Below are 23,394 nucleotides of genomic sequence, written 5' to 3' on the forward strand. Positions count from 1 at the left end.
AGCATGGAGGACGGAAAATGGCACCATCTCATCCCTACCCAAGAAGTGGTTGCAATTGATAGCTGCTGGGAGAGGGAAAATCAGTTTCTGGGGTAGAGGGGCACTGGGTTTATCAACCACATCCTAGGGCAGGCCCCATGCTCAGTAGTCAGCCAACACAATTTTGTATGCCTGAAGATCAGAGAGCAAAACAGCCCCATTGGTCAGCTTTACAGACCAGGCAGTAATAACACACACCTTTAATCCCAGTAGCCACACTAGTTTCCCTAGAAACCAGGTTGCACATGCCTTTTGTTGTTCTTTCTGCGGGGTTGGAGAGAAAACACGAGACACACGGCAGTCCCACATGGGTGAACTTTAATGGGGTGGGGGGTGACAACAGGTGAGAGACGGGGGTGAAGAGACGAAAGGGAAAAGGAAAAAAAGGGGCGAGTTATGGCGCTCCCCGTTTTTTAAAGGGGGATCCAGGTGCGTCTGGGAGAAAATGTCCTGCGCATGCGTGGCTTTTGTCGTGGGAATTGTAGTTCCGGTGGGATGCTAGGAATTGTAGTTCAATTAGGATGCTGTCTCCTCTACTGCTTCATTCTGCTCATGTGCGGCCTTGTCTCCAAAAGGAACAGCACCTTTAATCCCAGTTCTAGAGAGGAATATAAGATGGGAGGACACAGCTCTCAGACACAGTCTCATTCTGAGATTCCTAGAGGCAGGACCGCCATTTTTGACTGAAGTCAAGGTAAGAGCCAGTGTCTGGCTGCTTAGCTTTTTGGATCTTCAAGTTGAACTCCAATTTCTCACTCTGAGTTTTTGTTAATTGTGCTTCACAAACTAGACTCCATTTTTTGTTAACATTGTTTGTTTGCTCATTTCTTGTTTAAAAAAGAGAGAGAACATGAAGTTGACTAGGTAGGAGGTAAGGGGAAATCTGGGAGAAGTTGAGGAAAGGGAAAGAATAAGACCAAAATATATTGTATGAACATCTCATAGAATAAATAAATCTCTCTCCAGAGAGAGAGAGAGAGAGAGAGAGAGAGAGAAATGAAAGTTAACTATGGAAAACTGTACAAAATGTTATTATTTTGAAACAAAACTCAACTGTATTTCCATAAATAAAAAATACAAAACCAAACACTTTGCCGGGTGGTGGTGGCACATGCCTTTAATCCCAGGACTAGGGAGGCAGAGGTGGATCTCTGTGAGTTCAAGGCCGGCCTGATCTACAAGAACGAACCAGGACAGGCTCTAATACTACAGACAAACCCTGTGTCTCAAAAAACAAAAAAAAACAAAAAAACAAAAAAACCACTTTAAACATAATTCCAGATTGTGCAGCTGGTTAAATGAAAACCAGGACAGAGAATGTGAACATGACCTTATCCAGAACACAGAACAAACACCTGAAGAAGACAAGGAGGGAGGCAGATGTGGAGAGATGCTCTAAGACACGTTCTTACATTTTAAAATAGGTATTAAAAATGAACAGGGGACAGAGGCAATATTTGAGAGATCAAGGGGCAGAGAATTTTCCATAATTATTGACAGATATCAGTCCACAGAAATGAAACTGAAGCAAGAAATTGAAAAGAATCCTAACCTAGATATAGCACACCAAAACTACATGAAAATAAAGTCAGGCAAACCTGCAGAGTAGATCTGTTTTCTAAAGGGAAAGCACATCGCAGCAGCGAGATGGACTCCCGATGCCCCAGCTGTGACAACGGAAAGAAAACAACGGTGGGTACACATACTTGCTCACCTAGTATGAAAGACCTCCTACCTAGAACTTTAAATCTCCCTCTCACCTTAATCTTCCAACAACAGGAGTGAAATAAAGACAGTTGTAGATAAATAAAAATAAGACTGCTCACAAAATCAAGTTCTAAATTCAGGACCTTGAACAACAGACAGGCATCTCTGTAGAAAGATAAATCCTCAGCAATGGATGAAAAGCCAAGAATGGACAAAAACAGAATTAAGAAGCATCCTCTCTCAGAAGTTTAAAGCAAGCACAGTTTAGGTTCTGTAAATAGAGTGAGATGAATTTCAAATCTTTTACTTCAAATCGTGTGTGTGACTTTTGCACAGGGAGTCTGCTTCTCCTTGGCTGGACTAGAGAAGGAAATGATTCCACCTATGTCCAGCTTTATGAACCAAAGAGCATATAGAGGTTATTTACAGGGACAAGGGTGACTCAGGCAGCTCCACAGTGGAAACTCCACCCCCACCATGAGTGTTGACTCATGGTGCTTGTATTACTGCGCACTCAACCGCCTGTGTATCCCAGCTCCTTTTGAAATTACAGCTTCACGTTGCCATCTACAGATGTGTTGGTCGGGATTCATAGCTATCCCAGAACAGGTTTATAGGCAGGCAGGGTGCTGGAGGGAGGGAGTCCATGGAATCTCAGACTGTGTGAATGGTCCTGTCCTGCTCAGGGCTTGTGTGGGTAATCACAGCTGCTCTCACTACAGAGAGCCATAGGCATGCCATGCAAAAGGACAGAGTTTTCATCAATTTTAGTCTCAAAATGTATTTTCTGTTACTAATAACCTCAACCTTCAAGTTGAATGTTGAAATTACTGTTTTAATAAGGATTGATTGCAGAACAATGTACTAAACATCAGAGGTTTTAAAAAGATGTTACCATGAAATATTTGCTAAGAGTTCTCTTAGGATGACAAGTATTATATCAAGAAAGTATTATATAAAGAAAGACCCGATGTCTAACTTCACATTGTTCTCTGTGAAACCTGAAACATCTTTTACAAACTCTTTCTGAAATTCATTTTCTCTACTTAGAGAATAAGGAAATGAGAACCAACCTCCTACGGCTATGAGATTCAAGATGGTGGACATGCCTCATGGTGGTGCAGACTTGTAACCCCATCATTTGGGAGGCTGAAGTAGGAGAAGCCATGTTAGAAGCCAGCCATGGTAGATGTCAGCATACACAAAACCCATGGATTGTCAGTGATATTCCGTAGATGCCCAGTGAATCTAAGGAAATGTAAACATGCTTGTCTTGTCTAATGAAATCATTTTAATGCATTGTGACAAAGCAGCCTACAGGGAATGTTTCAAATATTAAATTCATTTTGAATGCATACAATCTTCCAACTAAGTGCTAAGATTTATCCTCATGTTTTAAGTATGGTCACTGAATAATGCCTGTATAACAGTGTTAGCCCCATGCTCAAGGGTGTGTGCATCCTTTGATCTTCCTTATAAGACCTCAACTTCATTTGCTGCGGCAATAAGTGGAATTGATGCTTTATCTCCCAAACCATGGCAAGCTAAATACAGCCCTGTGGCATAAACCTAGTCACACAATCCTTCCAGGGAGCTCCTTGGGCCTTCTGGCCAGCCACCTCCTCCTTCCTACCTGGGAAGAAAGCACAGTTCTATACAGCATGAGAGCAAAGTAGTATAAAAACTGAACACAGCTATGCAGACCCAGAAAACCAGGCCCTGAAGAACATGGGGGACAGATGTTTTCTTCAGTGAAATAGACCCTGATACGGTGTCCATGAACCTGTGAGCAACCCTAATTAAGGACATTGGCTCAAAAAAAAAATGAGAAGGAAGAGGAAAAATAACTATTTGAGAAGGGGGGAATTGGGGGAGGAGAGGAATGGGGTGACTATGACCAAAATGCGTTATATACAGATCAAAATTTCATAACAAAATCCATGATTCTGTATACTCAATATATGCTAAGAATATATTAAGAAACTTAAGAAACAAAAAAAAGTCTGGGCCCTTCCTGTTACTGAATTGCCATGTGGCCCTGCACCGTCTGCTCCTTGATCACTTCTGTTTGAATGGCTAACCTACCAGCTAATCACTTCAGTTTTGCAGAATAATGTTGCTGTGTTATATGCTGTATTGCTTGGGATTGGGGGAAGACAGTCATCTGTGGAAGCAGAAAGAGATACGAAGAGATACACTGTAAGGAAGTTAAATCCCAGTGTCTGTCATTGGCACATACCAGAAGACTGAGAACCAGAAAATCGAAAGTGTCTCTTCTAGTCTGGAAGCCGGCGGGGTTGAGACCCTGAAAAAGATAAGGTTTCAGTTTGATTACAAAGGAAAAAAGAGACTATGTGTGAACAGGGTATGGTATCACACACCTATAATCCTCATACTCAAGAGGTGGAGGCATAGTACAAAGCCAGTAGAGAAGGCAACAACAAGCTGCTTTGCAACAATCACCTGAATGACATTAATCCCAGCCACAGAGGGTTTGCACTATAAGCGTGTTCCCATTTACCAGATTTATCTTTCTCCTAGCAATGGGTTGCCATCCTTAAACTACTCCCAAGATTCGCTTCTCTTCAAGGAAAAGAGATCTAAGGAATAAAATAGGGTCTAGGAGTATTAAACAATACTACTTCATAGTGTTAAACCAAGCACAGTTCCTGGGTCTTCAAGAGAACTGAGAAAATATATTTAATGAAATAATATCACCAAGGTGCACAAGGATATGAATCCCAGGGGTCTTGTCAATACTACTGTTCCTCCTGAGACCCTCAGCATCTCCCAACACCTTTCACATCACGGCTGGCAGCCAGTCTTGTATCATTCCACTCCCTAAAGAGGCTATCTTCACCATTAAGCTTCTGTATTTAGAGAATACATTTCATCAAAATTATTTTTATTTCCATTTCTATTCCATGTTTTCTCAAAAGCACTCTAATGAAGCTGCTATGCAGTAGGTCACAGAAACACCAATGAGCTGTACTAATGGTCAACTCTGCTAAATAGAAAACCACTCGTTTCGAGGTTTGATTTAAAAAATAGCATTCCTATGACATACATGAGATCCTAATGTAATGATGACCCTTGAAAGGGGGGCTTTTCAGGAAATTTTCTAGAATTTTTATCAGCTCAGCAGGTACTGAAGAGTAAATAGCTACTCAAATCATATGCTAATCATGGACATCAGCCCTAATATCCAAGTGATCATTTTTTTGCATGCAAGATTTTAAATTCTAAGCACATTCATGTTACAAGACATTAAAGGCTTTGAACAGTCATTCTATGAATTATAGCTATGTCCTGCCTGGGAAGCCAGTGAGTAATTCTTTGCACATCAAAAGGTATTGCATACAAATTCTTCGTCTCTCTCGTTGTTAATGTTGGCCTTGGTTGATCCTTCATCAAAGACTAGTATAATGTCTTTTTAAATGACCTTTTCTTGCCTTGCACAACATTTGCAGACCAGGTATTCAGAAGAAACTTTTCAAGTTTCTGGGAAGAGCTGCAGCATGTTTTAAGTGTTCATTCTCTCCATCCTAGGGAGACACAATACACACATTTTCAAAAGCCTCCCAAAGTGTCTCAACTACAACAGAATTCTTAGAGAGCCTAGAGGTACCAAGTTCTTCCAGTCCAGATGCTCCGGGTCTGAATTATTTATTTTTTTACCCAGAAAGTAACCCGCTCAGTGGGATCTTCCCTCTTTACGCACTGACTGTCCTTCCAGTTGCTCTCGTGTTGATAAACCTCATTGCCAGCTCCTCACTACTCAGCAGCGGCAGCAGGACACCCCACAGTGCTCAGTAGCTTGGAAATTCTCCACCTTTCACTCTGCCTGTCTCCTATACTCATCTGCTATCTCCCCAACAATCTGCCTGCCTACATCCAACCAAGCAAAATAACAAAATACTCCCAAGCAGATAATTTATAAACATCTATATGACTGTGTTATTCAGTTCTAAAGCTGAAATGCTCGAGACCAGTGTGCTAGCACATTCAGCGTCTGGTAACAGCTCTCCCCTCATGGATGGTGAACTCTATCTGCATCATCAAAAGCTGAAAGAGACAAAGAGATTCTTGGTTCCTAGGGTGCTAGCAATCGGGTCACATGTGATAACTTCAACCCTCTCATGACATCACTGAACTGGGGAGGACATTCTGGGCACAAAGGTATTCAGACCATGGCATCCCCTATGTGTTTGACCATCTGTCTTCATGTCCTGCCCCCTACTTCTCTGCCACTGTGTGTATATACAAATCTCTGTTGCTCTCTCTGTTCATCTGTCTCTATGTTCTTCTCTGTCTATTTCTCTCCTTCATTTCTCTGTTTTGCTCTAGATGTTATTTATGGTCAGTATATAAAAAGTTCCCCTAAAATTCACATGTTGAAGCCTTAGTCCCTAATGGTCCCTACTGCAGTCTTTAAAGACGAGGCATAGGGGAAGCGATTGGGTCCAGAGGGCTCTAGCCTAATCAGTGGATTGGTCCATTGATGGATTCATAATTTACTGCCATTACTGGGGGGGTATTGGAAGCTAGACAGTAAAGCATAGTTGGAGGAAATAGGTCACTAGAGGTTTACCATTGAGGAAGATGCCTGGTTCCAGTCCCTCCATCCCAGTCTGTACCACCTGGCCACCATAATGTCAGTTACTTTGCTTGATCACAGGCTGTCCACCATGATGCTCTGACTGAGAATGCAGAAGTGCAGAAGCAGCTGTGCATAGTGACCATGGGCTAAAATCCCTGAAATCGTGAAAGAAATCCCTTCTCCCTTAAATTGTCTTCTTGGATATTTTATTACAATGATGAAAAGGTAACACTTTATCTCTCTGGAGCTCAATTTTCCCTCCTCGCCCTCCCACCTACACTGTCGTTACTGTTTCACCTTTATGGGGGATGGAGAGATTAGCCCCTCTAGGCTGTTTCATGTCTCCCACAATACACAATGGAAAGTTCTACCTGCAGAGACATTAAGAATATTATTAGAAAATAAAATTCCAATGCAAAATCAAATCAGTTCCTTTATCCTTTACATAAGGATCCCCAACATGTAATGAAGGCTCCATTTCATTTCTTAGGCAAGTGACTCAGAATATCTAAACAGTGACACTCATGTCCACAGGCATGGCTATCACTAGGTCCAGGTGGATTTAGCTATGTATTTTATGATTTTCACTATTATTTTGAGGTTTATTTAATTCAAGATTGTATACATATATATATATGTGTGTGTATATAATACACATACACACACACACACACACACACATATATTGTATGGTTATCCACAGTGGCTACTTCTGGGCTACTCGGGAATCTCTTGAAACTATAAAATTTCCTGCATATGTGCAGTTTTTAGAAGGAAAGCCCATAGTTTCCACAAAGATTCTCAAAATGAGCCAGGGAGGAGAAGGGGTAGTGATGCATACACAAAACTCAAGCACTTGGGAGGCTGAGAAGCTACCTCAAGATACAAACAAATGCAAAAATTATTCCCAAGAGAATCCTTTACATACACCGACACACACACACACCGACACACACACACACCGACACACACACACACACACACACACACCCTGGGAGATGGGGAGATGACTTTGCCATTAAGAGAGCTGAGTTCTATTCCTGCACCCATGTCAGGCATCTCACAACTGCCTGCAATTCCAGTTAAGAAGGATCCAACACCTCTAGCTCTAAGAGCACCTTCCCTCACATTTGAGTGTGTTCACACACACTCTTAAAAAATAAATAGAGGCTGACAAATCTCTGCAAGTCCAATGCCAGCCTGGTCTAGGCCAGTGACTTCTAGGCCAAGCCAGCAAGAAATACATAGTGAGACATTGTCTCAAAAAGAATAGTAATAATACAAATAATAAATGATAATATTAAATGGTGTGGGAGGACCTTCTATGTGTTGCTTTTATTGGTTAATGAGTCCCTGACATAGTGGCCATCTTCAAGAAAGTATAAAATAATTGAAAAGATTTTCCTTGTCGTCAGTGTGTGTGCTGCTAGCTGAGGGATGCTGACAGTCACATATCAACATCCCATGGAAGATCACAAGGCATTCTCACAAGCTGTTTTAGAGGCTGATGCTCTTCCAGCAGGGAGCTATTTCATTTGGCACTGTCATTATTTTCAATCATCTCTGTGACAATGGGGAACTGTTTCTGACACCACCCAGAGATCTCTCACCTCTGTGCTCTTACCCCTCCTGAATATTTGCACAGCAATTTTCCCCTATCAATCCCTGAAGCCGCTGCTAGCTGGAGAGGATAAAGTCACGATGTATTTAGCAAGTAGCTCATTCTGTCTCTACAATGAGTCCACAGAGAAGCTGTGCTGGGGCCTGGGAGAGGGGCAGAGGGGCTGCAGCTGTCTTTTGTCCTGCTTCTCGATGCAGGAATTTGTAAATTTGCCTTCAACAACTCGCCAAAAAAAAAAATGAAAACTACAGAAAATGGTCAGTTTTTAATGTAGACACTTGACTTTAAATACAATTACCATTTCATTTCTAAAGCGTATTTTGGAAGGAATAACTACTTAGGAAATGGGTATATGGATGAAAACTAAAAGCAAAAAAAAAAAAAACAAAACAAAACAGGTTTTCTAGTAGACCACTGACTTCAGAAGGCCAAGGGTAGAACATTCCATTTGCAAATTCCACAATGTCCAAACTGGAGTGTCTTAAACCTTCAGGATTCCCCAAGCTGTAGTGCCAAACTTCATTCCCACCATCTTATCCCCAGAGTTCCTGACCAGCTGGGCCACCCCCTTCCTTCTTCCTTGAATTCAATACTCCAATAGCCCTCTGTATACTTGGTACTGTGACAAGCTTCACAAATGTCACATTAACCCCAAGTTTAATGGTAAAAGTAAAATGCTGTGGATCCCTGAGTGTCTGCAGTAGGCAGCGGACCATGAGACCACACCTCAGGTCTCCATAGGCAGCAGGCAGCAGATCTCAAGAGCAGCCAGTTCCAGGCAAGGATGGTGCAGTTCTCCCAAGTGAATGCAGTGGGCCACAAGGGGCAGCAAGTCCCAGTCAGGGAGCAGCAAAGTGGGTGAGAGACCTCGATGGGGCAGCCAGTCCCACAAAGAGAGACAACAGATGGATGGGCATGCCACAAGACCAAGCTGCAGGTCTCCAAAGGTGGCTGGTCCCAGGCAGGGAACCATGCAGCAGGTGAGAGACAGAGACATGGATAGATACACCATGCAGAGTGAGGTTGGATATTTATTTAGTGGGTTATAGAAGGGAAGGGGAGAGGGGGAAGAGCAGAGAGAGGCAGAGAGAGAGAAACAGAGAAACAGAAGGGGGAAGGGGAAAAGTGGGGAGACAGAAGCTGCCTCTTGGAGAGGGAGACAGAAAGGGAGGGACTCAGACTGGAAGCTGAAGGTTAGCTTGCCTTCATGGACAGGGGAAGGGAGTGGGTGTGGCTGTCTCTTAAAGGGACATTACACCAAACACATGATGACCACATCTTTATGTATCCTATGCCCCTAAGTGATGCCTTCCACAAATAAATGTCAAAGATATCACTTTCGTGGTTCTGTTACATAGTATAAAACCCAGCATTGCTAGTGGGTTCATCTGTTGTTTTTCTCACCACCACCCCCTTCAATCTCTAAGGAAAAATAAATGAGGTACAGCCAATAACTGAAAAGAGCTTGGAATGGGTGAGGACACGGCCCTGGTCCACACCAACATTAAAACCTGGTAGGACTCCTACCCCACAGAAACTACAAGGTAATCCATATGCTATGTTAAGCTGTCATTCATTACACAGCAAAGAAGAGTAAGGTAGCTTAGACCATGCTGTTTTTCTAGAGCGTTCTATTTCCTTTTTACAGACAGAGACCCACATTGGAGCCTCAGACAGAAATCTCAATGTCCAAATTAGGAGCAGAAGGAGAGAGAGCATAAGCAAGGAACTCAGGACCGCGAGGGGTGCACCCACACACTGAGTCAATGGGGATGTTCTATCGGGAACTCACCAAGGCCAGCTGGCTTGGGTCTGAAAAAGCCTGGCATAAAACCGGACTCGCTGAACATAGCGGACAATGAGGACTACTGAGAACTCAAGAACAATGGCAATGGGTTTTTGATCCTATTGCACGTACTGGCTTTGTGGGAGCCTAGGCAGTTTGGATGCTCACCTTACTAGACCTGGATGGAGGTGGGTGGTCCTTGGACTTCCCACAGGTCAGGGAACCCTGATTGCTCTTTGGGCTGACGAGGGACGGGGACTTGATCAGGGGAGGGGGAGGGAAATGGGAGGCGGTGGCGGGGAGGAGGCAGAAATCTTTAATAAATAGATAGATAAATAAATAAATAAATAAATAAGAATTAAAAAAAAGAAATTTTGCCCCTTTGTGAAGAATCACATCTCAATTCTCTCTGTCATTTTATCCCCTAAAAGCTGACAGTTTCTCCAAGGGCTCCGAGGCAGTTGGACTGCCGCCTTCTTAATGACCCCCTTTACAAGGTATCTCGGATCACTGCATGCTGCGGCAAAAGTCACTATGACTTTCCTTGTGCACATTAATAGTCTCCTCCTTCAGGATGAAACTTCCTTCCTAACCTTCCCTGGACCCATCATATCTCTGTCTACCTCTAGTCTCTCCTGCTATCCCCACAGAGAAGGTCAGCCTGAAATCCCTGTGCTCTAGTGAGATGGTCTGGTTTCCTTTTCTTTTGAATCTGTTTAATTTCCCCAGCCAAACCAGAGCCATAGAGAAGACAGGAGCCTGATGCCCAGTCACCCCATCAACCTGAACGCCTCTCCAATCAGCCCTCACCGTCTGCCTACCAGTGCAAACAGCTGTGTGGCCAGCAGCTCTCAGGCTCCTGGCTGACTCGGAAAAATCTCCATGCTCAGAGGTACCAAAAGGTGGACACACATTTGAGTTCATCTCCGAACCAGAACAGATCTACGTCATGGGAAATGTGGATTAAAACAGTGGGGGGGGGGAGGTTATTACTTTATTAACTATTTACAAATAGAATATATGTATGGTTCATGCATTTAAGAAACATAATGTAAAACGGTTTGCCAGTGTAATTCAAAGGCTCCAAATTTAAAGTCCTTTTTGGCAAAGTTCCCCTCTAACATATAAGCATCAGGAGTTTCCAGCTTCTTGCAGGGTCCCACAAGCATTCTCTGGGGAGGCAGGGGGAGGGGACGATGTTTCAGTTCAGAGGAAGTCACTCACAGCAGTGTGTGAAAAGATTAACCAAACCGTGGTTTATCTATTTCATAGACTACCACCAGGCAGCAAAAAGAACTAGCTTTCGATGCAGGCAACTGAATCCGTCCCCAGAGAATCACCGAGTGAGCAGTCATAGGCCCCAAAGGTTGCCTTCTTTACTATGTCATGCATCTGTTTTTGAAATCCAAAAGTTGTAGAAGCCTAGAATGTGCCAGTTGCTTCCAGGCCAGTAACTCTCAAGGGTGAAAGATGGTATTAAGCAAAAGGGAATCATATGTGGCTCTTACAAGACAGTAGGGTGTGTCCTCGGGATGCAGCTGACCCATATCTGGGCAGCAACCATGCCAGCATTGAGATTGGACTGTTGTAGTTTGGCTTTGTACAATGTTAACAGTGCTTAACACGTCTGTAGATTTCCACACAGGTCCACGAGAATTTACAGTTATCTCAAAATAAATGTTTTAATTGAAAAGGGTATAGTGTCTCTAAACTCTCCAAGATGCAATGTTTTAAAAGAAGGTAAGTATAGAATATTACATATGCTATGGCCCTAAATATATTAACATCAATATCAACCACCTTCCTAGAACCCATCATACACACCCATACAGTTCATCCTCGTGATAAATGTACTATTATCTGCAGAGAAAGAAATCGAGGGCACTGAGGTGAGTTAGCTTAGACAAGGTCACTTAGCCCGTAATCAGGATTTGAACTCAGGCATCATGATGCTGGGGCCCCTGCTTTGTGTCACTAAGATGCATATCTTTAGCTTATCAATCAGAAATATATTTTTACTTTTAAATAACAGGAAAATTACTTTAAAAGATACACATCACTAGGGATATCCTGGCAAGCAATCTTTGATGAGGAAGAAAGGTCATGGTTCTGGTTTGTGATTGTTACCAAGGTAATGTAAATCTGCTCAATTTCTAGGTACTAAGCCGATGTCACTAGAAACAGGGTTATAGCCTACTCCAGCACATGACTGTCCATTGTGTCCTTGTGTGCAGCACAACAAATAAAGCCAGCACCCCTTTAGGGAAGAGAAATGTAGGTTAAAAACATTAAAAGGAGATTTATGCTATGCATAAATTATTAACAATGAGAATATATGCATGGCTTGTGCATTTAAGAAACACAGCATAAAACAATTTAACAGTGCAATCCATTGACTCCAAATGTAAAATCCTTTTTGGCACAGGTTTCTGTAACATACTGCAGTGCTCAAAATACTTTGGTGTACCCATTACCTATAAGAAGAGCCCCAGGCCCCTCTCAGAACATGCACAGCCTTTCAAGGTTTTGTCTGTTGCCCTTATCTGAACTCCTGTCTCCCCTCCCTTGGCCAAACTTTTGTCTATATGTGGAAGGCTTTTTCCACTTCTTCTCCACAGATGTACTCACAAGTAACATGAAGCCCCCACAAAACTGTACCCTTGAGGTGAAAGCTCATTTCTTACTCATCTGTCCTCCCCCTGAGCACAAACATAGTATGTATGTGTTAGCTGTTGCTGCCTAACAAGTTGACTCCTAAATTAACATCTTAAAACAATATTTTTGTTTATAGTGTCACTGGATCAAAAATCTCTGGTTCTGTGGGTTTTCATTTCATAGCATCTCACAAAATACAGAATATCATTACCAGATTACCAGGCCAGTAATTTCACTCAGAGCCAGAGTGGAGAAGGATTCTGTTCCAAACTCACTCACATAACTGATGGCAAAGACTAGATTCCCTCTAGGCTGTTTGGCAGAAGTCCCCCATGCTTTGGGGCCTGTGCGCTAGAAGTCTCACTCAGCGAGGCTTACAGGGCTGCCCACCACACTGTCAGAAAGAACAAACTTGAGCAAAACCCCGAGCAAAGCACAAACCAGGCCTCCTAAAGCCTTCTCTAGAAAATCCTGTCCAGACTGGGTCATATCTCACTCAAGGAAGCAAGTCCCTGGGCCCAGCCTATGGAGAGCTGAGTGAGTGTATGCTGTTGACACAGGAATGGCCATGTCAAGGACTGATGCCTCTGACCCATGGAAGACTGCCAAACCCTTTATCCTCATCCAAGTGTGAACATGGACAGTGTGCAAGCACAAGTGTTCACAAAAGATTGGCTGGCGTGTGCAAAGACTAGCAACTGTGGCTTCCTTTCCTGGGATGATTGCAGTCTGACACTTCTCACCCACAGAGAACCCCCTCCAGAAGCTAGCAAACCACACCCCCATACCCTGTGCTGAGTAGAGTAAATACACTAAGGTTCCAGGTTGTTGCAGAGTTCATACAGTTTCATGAGAGCATACCCAGCAACTTGACCACAGTTTTTCTGCACCTTTGTCTAAGTATACAAGCTTTCTTCATGCTCTTTCGGCCTAAGTCAGGTTTCCAGGACCGAGACATATGGGACAGGATGTGGCACCAGCCTTTGCTCAAAGGAAAAGATTCTATAGGGGAGGCAAGGACCTTTGGGAGCCATTTTGGAAGCTTTTTATTAAACAGGGTTCCACGGCTTCCTAAGTGGAGAACACAATGGATAGCCACGGTAACATCTTTACTTACATATATATGTGTGTGTGTGTGTATGAACTTACACATATGTGCACATATATGTATATGTGTGTGTAATAGATAAATATAAGTATAGATATAGATATATAAAGTTTTCTGTCTCCATGAAACTGAAAACCAGGTGGAGGAAGAAGACAATGGCCTGGCCAACCCAACCAGAAGATGTTAAATTATAAGATGGCAAACAGCGGGAAAATCTGAAGATGCTGGGAGACTGAATGGTCAAAAGACCCCTGCATTAGTCAGAATTCTGGTCACTGTGACAAAACACCTGGCAGGGACAAAGTTAGAAAGGATGGGCTTATTTTGGCTCACAATGTCAGAGAAATCAGACTCCTTTGAAAACTTGATTATAGGTGCACAGTAAACAGAGCCTCACAGCAGCCAGAGCATGTGACAGGCTACTTACCTCATGGTGGGCAGGAAACAAATTGAGCGGAAGGAACCCAGGACTGCATAACTGTCACAGGCATGCCTCCTGTGACCTACAATGGTTTGAATGTAAAGTGTCTCCTCCTGATTCAGGTTTTTTGTTTTGGTTTGGTTTTTGGTTTTGTTTGTTAAGGAAAAGCAATGTTATTAAAAAAGGAAAACAACAAAAGGAACCTGGGTCCAGAGCTCAGGGTTTGTCCATCTGGGCCTTAGGTGTCCTGGTGGGGATCTTGTCCTTTTCAATGATGAGGACAATGATGCCCATGCCTGATAGAGTATCCCAGTCCATAGCATTCCCATATCTTGGGAAACTGTTTCAAACAGGTATTCTGTATCCATGTTGATCTCCCAGAGGGGCTCATACATCCCATACATTTGTTTGGAGCGGGTACCACTGACTACAAAGTCATCAGTCACCATGGGGCAGCCAATGAGGTCTAGAGAGGAAATGAAAGATTTAAAGATCTTTGGATCCAACCCAGCAACAACAGGCTCCATGTAGTAGTGACCAAACCATTTCTCATGCAAGAGGTCAGCCACCATGCTCATGAGGGTACAAGACTTGATCTACCGACTTTCCTTCAGCGCATACAGGTTCAGTTGGAACTTGAGGTGAGGAGCAACTGTCTGGACATTGGTGGCCAGCCTGACTAGGCCTGTGTAGAGTCTGTCACCCATGGGAACGATCTTCTGGAAGTCTGTAGTTACTACCATCTGGGCCTGGATCCCAAAACACCTGTCTACAGCAATGGCCACACAGTTCTTTCCCTTCATGACCATGACAGCCCCTCTGATATAGGACAAAATAGACATGATTACAGTCTAGTAGGACTCTGACCACCACTGTAAACTGGCTCTGGCTTTCTCTCCATGTTTGAATTTTTTAAATGTGAAATATGAATACATGCACATTTGTAGACTTATCATCCCTCCATCTGTGACCTAACGAGAACAACAGTTCTGATGCTTTCTGGGCCAAGCACACTTGAAGCAGCTGGCATGAGGCTGATCAGCTTTGTCTCAGGCTGCCCTATGCGCCGTAAACTGTTTAGCAGCTTCCTTGGCCCCTTCACTAGATACCAGCGGCATCTTCCAAGCTGAGAAAGTAAAAATACATTTTCTGACATTGCTGAATTTCTCTTGGAAGCCAAAGCAACCCTGCTGAGAACAACTTTCCCAACAAATCAGGTATGTGTCCTTGGGAAATTACTGATCCTGCTTGGCCCTCAGACATTGACTTAAAAGTGGAGAAAATGTTCTTAGCGTGTGTCTAAGGAAAGAAAGTGGAAACCACATTCTTTGGAAGGTCTGAGCTCAGTGCTCCTGTGACCTTAGAATACTCAATGGAACAGTGGTACTATGTGGAGAGCATCCCTAGGAAATAAAGCCACATTAGGTGAGAACTGGATCACACGCTGGGCTGTGTGTTAGTATCAAGCTGGGCTTGTGAAGTAGGTTCCCAGTCAATATTGCCTTAATGATGATGAAACACTGCCCATACTGTTCTCCCCTTTGGCACTACTAAACCTTTGGTACCCAGTGCAGAGTAAGTACTTTATGAATACTTAGCAGTGTTGTTTAATGTTCTGAGGTCACATTATAGCGAGCTCTTTCATTAATTCAAATGCATTTAAGCCAACCAACAACTTGTCATTTGCTATGACCCAAGCCATGAAGGACCAGATGTGAACGGCAACAACAATAACTCGACAGGGAGTGTCCTGCTGCAATGGCACACACTAGCCCATGTTGCAAGGGTTCTAGTTGACAATGAAAGAAGCAACAGCAAGGTATCAGAGAAGAAATCTCCCTAGTCCCGTCAATCTTCTCTTCGCATTGATTCCTAGGAAAATGAGTTTCTCAAGAATCCAATCCCATTAATGTAAGCAATTACGGAAGGTGAAGTCATTTATTTGAGAATTCTTTAAAAATCGATCACATATTTCCCTGCCTTCCCAACTGTTCAACAAGTATAGTGGACTCCGCTGATGAGTTTATCTCAAGTGTCAGCTCTGAGACATACTGGCTTCCAGGATCACGGTGAAGGATTCGCAAGTCACAACCAAGCCCACAGCTGATGTCTGCTCTGGCCCCAGCTTGTTTCCAGGTACCAAGCATAAATGATGTAGCCTCTTCCTGATCTATCAAAGTTACATTATAAATGTGCTCTGCCCTCTCGGCTAAATGGCAGCACTAGTCTTGCTCGAGTTAGCCAAAGTTCTGTGAATCATCCCTGACTTCTTTCTCCCACAACCCTAAATAGAGTCTCAGCAAACAATAGAGGCTTTGCCCCAGCAGACATTCACCTCTGCAGAGACCAGCCCCGAGCAAGTCTCTTCTGGATTCCCTTTTCCTTCCTGCCGTAGCTCAAGAACTGTCCCCCGAATCTGCTTCCTTGCATATTTACAGGACTTGGTTCACTTCTTGAAGTGCTGGGGGTCAAACCCAATGCCTTATAAACACTTTAACACTGAACGACATCCTCAGCCCCACCACAAGCCTCAATTCAAAGACCCACAGCGAATTTGAATGTGATGGGCGTTCAAGATTTTGTGCCCCATTCTTTTCCTTAGAAAGCAGTAAACTGAGATCTAGAGGTGGGAAATTACTGTCCAACCATACCCTGATGGGGATAGGCAGAGGTGGCATTAGAGAGTAGAAAGTCTGTTCTGGGGAGATGTCTTAGTTGATAAACGCATGTACAAGCATGAGGACCTGAGATCCATCCCCAGAACATAACTAAAAAGCCATGCATCGTGGCATGCCAGTGATGGAGAGACAAAAGACGGAGACAATTAGATTCCTGGTGTCCACTGGCCAGCTAGTCTAGCCTACTTGAAGAAGTTCCAGGCCAATTAGAAATCGTGTCTCAAACAGCAAGGAAGGCAGGGTGGTGGCTAAATCTGTAAGGAACCTGCTATGCAAGCCCAAGAACTGGAGTTCAGTCCTCAGAACCTACAGAAAAGCAGAGAGCAGAGGCATTTGTAATCCCAGTGTGGGGAGATAGAGAGAAGCAGATCCTTGGGTTCAATTGGACAGCCAGTCTAGCTAAATCAGTGAGTTTCCAGATAAAGTGAGAGACTCCATCTTAAAAAAATAAGGTGAAGAAGAACGGAGGAAGAAACCCAAAACTGACTTCTAACCGCCGTGGGCAAGCAGTTGTACACAAAAGCTCCTGCACACAAACATGTATATACACTAAGAAAAAGTAGAAGGTACTTGAGAAATACTATGTGAACTCTGCCTACACACGTGTACACACACACACACACACACACACACACACACACACACTTCCTGGGCTGTGGCTCTTTCACCAACACAGCACTGACTTCTGGCTAGAACTGATTGCTTCACCCTGTCGGGGTCCGATGCCCCAACATAAACTATTTTTCTCTCTCTGGACAGGTGTGGAGGCACGGGAATAATTGAGACGCAGTTCACACAGCTATATCAGAAGAGAGTCTCAGGCTTCAATCAAATCCTGAAGATCACTAGCGTTTATTATCCAAACACCTTTTATCCCCCAAGGTAAACTGAGGTGGAAGTTCATTAACATTCTGTTTCCATTACAGTCACGCCCACAGCTCTGTCACTAGCTTGGAACTGACACCTCTTCTCAGGCGATCTAAATAATTACAGAGCAAGGAGCAGTATATCCTGAATTTTTGTGAGGGTAGTGACAGCCTGTCTGGAAGGGTACATGACTACTTAGGATCCTAACCATGGCCCGAGAACTTGGCTGTCACACCATGTAGAAATATGGGCCTACATCACCCCACGTCCACTGTAGCACACATTACAGTGTCCACCCGGGATCTCAGCACTGACCATGTCCGCTGTAATACATATGTCAGTGTCCATCCACCCAGGATCTCAGCACTGACCACGTATGTCAGTGTCCATCACCCGGAATCTCAGCATTCACTGCTCAGCCAGTGACTTCTGCTTCTGCCATCAGAGGTATGTTCTACTCCATTGCTCAAATATCCCCCTGCCCATCTATGGCTGAGCATACTCACTAACGCTCCCTGTATTGGCTTCTTTCTTCTTTTTTTAAGGAGCTATTTATTATTATGTATATACAATATTTTATCTGCGTGTCTGTCTACAGGCCAGGAGAGGGTACCAGATCTCATTATAGATAGCTGTGAGCCACCATGTGGGTGCCAGGAATTGAACTCAGCACCTCTGGAAGAACAGCCAGGGCTCTTAACCTCTGAGCCATCTCTCCAGCCCCTTCTTTCCCTTCTTACTTCCCCATCATGTAGTTGGGAGTTCATGGTATCTCCTTACAATTGCTTAGCTCATGGTTCTCTTCTGGGTAACATCACCTAAAACCTCCACAAATATGATGAACTGACTATGAATTGACTAAAGAAGGAAAATCATAGTATAAAATCAAACGCTGCGGCAGGAGAGCTCATCAGAAAGTTGAAACAGAAGGTACAGTAGGCAGGTCCTTGGCTGCTATCCAGCCTAGGTCTGCTCAAGTTCAAATACACTGGCAAATCTCTAGACAGGACCTTTAATCATCTGTAAAGTCACTGTACCCCTCTGTGAGCATCCCTGTGACACAAGTCAGGCAGTATCTCTCCCAGTCACCTGGTACCCGCAGCCCATAAAATACTGTTTTCACTCTTCCCTAAAAGTCTCCCCACCCTCACAATCTTCAAACAGAAGCCCTTAACCTAGAAACTTCATTGTTCATTTACCTACCCCAACACATCAGCCAATTAGGAAACTGATGGGACAAATTCTGACCTGAAGCTTTGAACCAAGCCAAGAGTTCAAGGCCAAGCAGCAATGTTTGGTCTTTCTATGTTTAGCATTGTAAACAATTCTGTCTCCGCAAGTGTGTTTTCTCATCTGTAAAGTTGGGGAGTGCATAAGGCCAGCTAACAGTAAGGTCCTGATTGAATAGCACAGCTATGGAAACAATGTGTGCTGTGTGCTGTTGTTACATTATGGCCTCCCTCCTGCCCAGTGCCCCGGCTTCCTATAGCTCTGTTCTGGTGGCAGGCTCTCTTCAGCTAGAGATTATAGAAGCAAGCCTTCCTGCCCTTTCATCATGCAAGGCTGGTGTGGAGTCAGTCTTTGAACCAGTGAGAGAAGAGAGAACACAGTCCTCTAAGAATAGCAGGCTAATCTTAAGGAGAGCGGCCTTGGGAACAGAACCAAGAGCCATGGAAAACACAAAGGCAAAGCCATTGTGATGGGTTTTAAAGCTTCCTGGAAAATGATTCATGGGTCTCTGCTTCCAATTGAAATTTCACTGTCGTTTCCGAAAGATCTTTAAGAAATGATGTCATTGTCCCCAGTTCTTTGGTAATCAGAGCAGGTCAAGCTCCCAATGGAAGTCCAATGGAAAATAAACATGATGTCTGTTTAAAAATATGACCACCATGAAGCCTAAAGTCCTCTGTGCTGCACTGGGGGAAAAAAAGGAAGTCATATTTCATTCCATAGAAGCCTGCCTTGCACACTGAGTACAGAGTAATGATATTGGCAAACTTCTTTGCAATGAGGGTAACTGAGGGTAACTGAGCTTAGGGCCTCCTGTGTGCTGGGCAAATGCTCTACCACTGAGACATACTCAGAGCTCACCTTTTACATTTTACTCAAGAAAGAGTCTAACTTTTGTAACAAACAGAGTCCAAATAGTAAAGACGTTATTTCTTGACTTTCTAATAGTTAAGGGTAGATAGACCATGACAGGGAGCCTTCTAGTGCAGTTTGCCGGGGAGCAAATTGGTGGGACCTTCGCCATCTTCAATATTTGAATTCCCTGGTAGCCTGGCCATCAGGAAACCGGCCTGATGAGCAAGGTAAGGGACCATTTACAGGTAGAGCTGAAGTGGTGCTTGTGGCTTTTGACCATTGTCCATTGACTAGACCTGCAGCGGATGGTCTCATGGTGCTGGAAAGGAAGAAGATGTGGTTGCTCTGTAGCCGGCAGTCTCTTTCATAGGTGTTCCCGCTTTGATCCAGGCGCTGTGGTTTCTAGACCTAGCTATTAGCTGCTGATGGTAAAGTAGCTGAATGTTTCTGAGACAAAATGAGAGAGATTTGGATAGCTTATACACTGTGGAAGGGCAGGTATACCCATGGCGAGGTTATCAAACCACACAGTGTGATGCAATATGGCTGCCCAGGTGTATGCTGCTGGCTGTGAGTGGCTGGATCCCGGAATGAGTGACAATGTGTGATGTCCCCATAGGTTGCTGGGTGGAATTCTCTGGCAATGGCAGATTTTTTTCAGTCACTTGCAGCTCAAATTTACAATGATGTATATATAGCAATGCAGCTGTTCTTTACTCTAACAAGAATCCCATTTGGGAAGTGGAAACTATGGTCTGTCCAGCAAGTTCTTCTATCTCCTAGTCATAGAACAGAGGAAGGAGAACCAATCTTGACATGTAATTCTGCTATTAACAGTGAACAGAACTGACTAAACTAATTAAAGTTCTTTGCTTGTAAGCAAACTTGAATTCACCACGCCATTAGAACCCTGTGTTGTTTGACTTTCTATGACTATAATAAATAATTGAGACAAGTCCGCTTAAAATAGAAGAAGTTCATGTTGACTCAGTGTTGGAGGGTTCAGGCTGTGGTGAGTTGACCCCAGTGTTTGCACTTATGGTGCAGCAGACATCATGGTGGGAGTTACAGGAAGTCACTAGCCTCATGTCAGCCAGGAAGCAAGAGAAGAAGAGATCAGAGCTACAGTCCCCACTGAGGAATCATTCCCAAAACCTAAACATGACCTTTCATGAGGCTATACCTCTCAAAGGCTCCAACATGTTCTAAAGAACCACAGAAGGGCATGGAGCCCTCAATGCATGGGTCTTTGAGATGTAATGATTCTTATCCATTGTCAACTTGGCAGGATCTAGAAATCACCAGAAAACAATCCCTGGTGCTGTCTGTGAAGGAGTTTCTAGACTGGATTAGTTCAGATGGCTAGACCTACCCTAAATGTGGGTGGTACTTGTTTATGGGCTAAAATCTTGGCCTGTAATGAAAAGGAGAAAGCTAGCTGGATAAAAGCATTCATCACTCTCTGCTTGCTGACTGAAGACAATGTGATGAACTGCATCAAGCTCCTGCCACCATGCCTCCTTGCCATGAAGGGCTGTACTCTCCACCTGCGAGCCATATTAAAGCTTTCCTTTCTTAAATTGCTATCCTCGGGTATTTTTACAAAAGCAAGGAGAAACATAAAAAACACAGGAGGCATTACAGATCCAAACTAAAGCAAATGTGGTATAAATTCATGGGAGAGTCTTGGCTCAGAGGCAGATGGGAGAATGGGACAACCGGAGGATATGGAGACAGCAATTGGAAACATCCCTTTACCTTTTTTCAGGGACATTATCAAGATATGACCTGGTTCAGTTGCCTTCAAAACACAGATGTGACCCCCATGTGGCTCCTCAGACTCTTAGAAGAGAACGTTCTGCTTGGTCCTATTGGGTAAGGCATCTCGACTCACAGACAGTGCTTCTCAACCTCAGCATCGTTGCCATTTTGTTCAATATATAATTCCTTGCTACAGAGCTTCCCCATGGAGTGTAAGCTGTTTAGTGGGTTCTTTGGCCTCTACCCACTAAATACCACTAGTATATCAGCCCCATCTCTTACCAAATGTTCTCTGGAATAAGAAGAGAAAAAAATGTTCCTTGCCTGGTAACTATTATATAATCATGCCTGCCCTCCCCCCAAAACAGAAAATGTCAACATAGCTTCTGGATGTCTGAGGAGACTCAACTGAGCAGCCATACCAGCAGACGACCACACAATATTTCTCATTTGGAAATGTTTTTCTTTCTATTGTTTAAATTTGTTGTTTGAAAATTTCATACAAAGGAGTTTGGTCATATTCTACACTCCACCTCTAGATCCATTCCCCTGTTCTACTCACCTAACTCCGTGTCTTTGTTTCCTCCCCCTAAACCCATCCAGTCTAATCCATGCTGCTCATACAGTCTTTGGAGTGAGGTTACCCAAAGGAGCATGGTCAACCTACCAAGGCTACACCCTTAAAGGATACTGACAGTCCCTTTCCCAGCAGCTACTAGTTGCCAGTAGCTCCCATTCCCTAAGATGGGAATTTGTGCCAACCTTCCCTTTCTAAGCTGGAATTTTGTCTGACTTGACTTTGTTCAGGTTCAGTGCATACTGTCACAGCCACTATGAGCTCATATGTGCCACTGTCCTGCTGTGTCTGGGAAACAATGTCTTCCAGTGGTCATCCACTACCTCTGGCCCTTGCAATCTGTGGTCACATTTTCTGCATTGACTCCTGAGCCTTGGGAGAACAGGAGAACAGGGTGTGTTATAAGTATCCCATATAGGACTAAGAATTCTGCATTAACTTATTCTCTGCATCTTGACCAGTTGTAGGTCTCTTTGTTAATTAACATTTACTACAAAAGTATTTCTATGATAAAGGTTGAGAGACCTGTTAATCTGTTGGTATAATTAAAAGGCATTAGGAGTAAGTTTAATACTGTGTCCATTTAGCAGAACAATAATAGTAGTTTCTCCCCTAAGGCCTATGACCCATGTGGCCTCAAACTGTTTTGCCTCAAACTGGTGCCAGGTATGTCTTACATATGGTGGAGTGGACCTTAAATCTATCAGAGAGTGATTGGTTACTTCCACGACATTCATGCCACTATTGAACCAGTGGTCATGTTTGGCCAGGATAGTTGTTACTCCAGCTCCCAGGATTCGTATGTGGTTTATACATGTGTCTGCCTTCCTCCTCTGGCAGCATGCCTACCACCTACCAGCATTTTGGAAGCTAGTCAGCAATGAGGAAGCTTCAGGTCAATAGCAGCTTAATTTCCTCGTGTTCTACGGCTGAAACAGGTGGTATCTTCAGCAATAGAGTCTTACTATCTCCTTCACTTGACTTATTGCTCTAGATAAGACTTCAAGCATTATATTAAGTGGAGGTGGGAGATACATGGACATCCTTGTCATATTCCCGGTTTTAGCAGAAATTCCTTGTGGTTTCTCCACTTAACAATGTGCTGGCTCTGGACTTGTTATATATTGCCTTTATGTGACCTGTGTGCTCAGATTCTCCAGGGCTTTTATTATGAAGTCATGTTGGATTTTGTCAAAGACCTTTTCTGTATACACTGAAGAGTTTATGCTGTTTTTGTCCCTGCGTCTATTTATATGACGGATTACATTTGTTGATTTACTTATGCAGGAATCAGTCCTGCGTCTATGGAAGGAAACCAACTTGATCACAGTGGATGATCTTTTTAATGTGTTCTTGAATTTGATTTGCAACTATTTCTTTGAAATTTTTCCATTCATGTTCATCAGAGTTATTAATCTATGATATATATGTATTTGGGCTTCATAAAAAGAATCTGTAAATGTTCCTTCAAACTTGACACTCAAATGCC

The 23,394-nt window shown here is 43.5% G+C and overlaps 1 pseudogene; it reads right to left on the reverse strand.

Annotated features, from left to right (window-relative positions):
• Positions 1 to 14,153: 14,153 nt before the first annotated feature.
• On the reverse strand, positions 14,154 to 14,779 carry LOC121436125 (annotated as a pseudogene).
• Positions 14,780 to 23,394: the final 8,615 nt, after the last annotated feature.

This window comes from Microtus oregoni, unplaced genomic scaffold, assembly GCF_018167655.1.
Source record: "Microtus oregoni isolate MIOR12 unplaced genomic scaffold, Mior012 000002F_ref0000024, whole genome shotgun sequence".
In the NCBI taxonomy this organism is placed as follows: Eukaryota; Metazoa; Chordata; class Mammalia; order Rodentia; family Cricetidae; genus Microtus; species Microtus oregoni.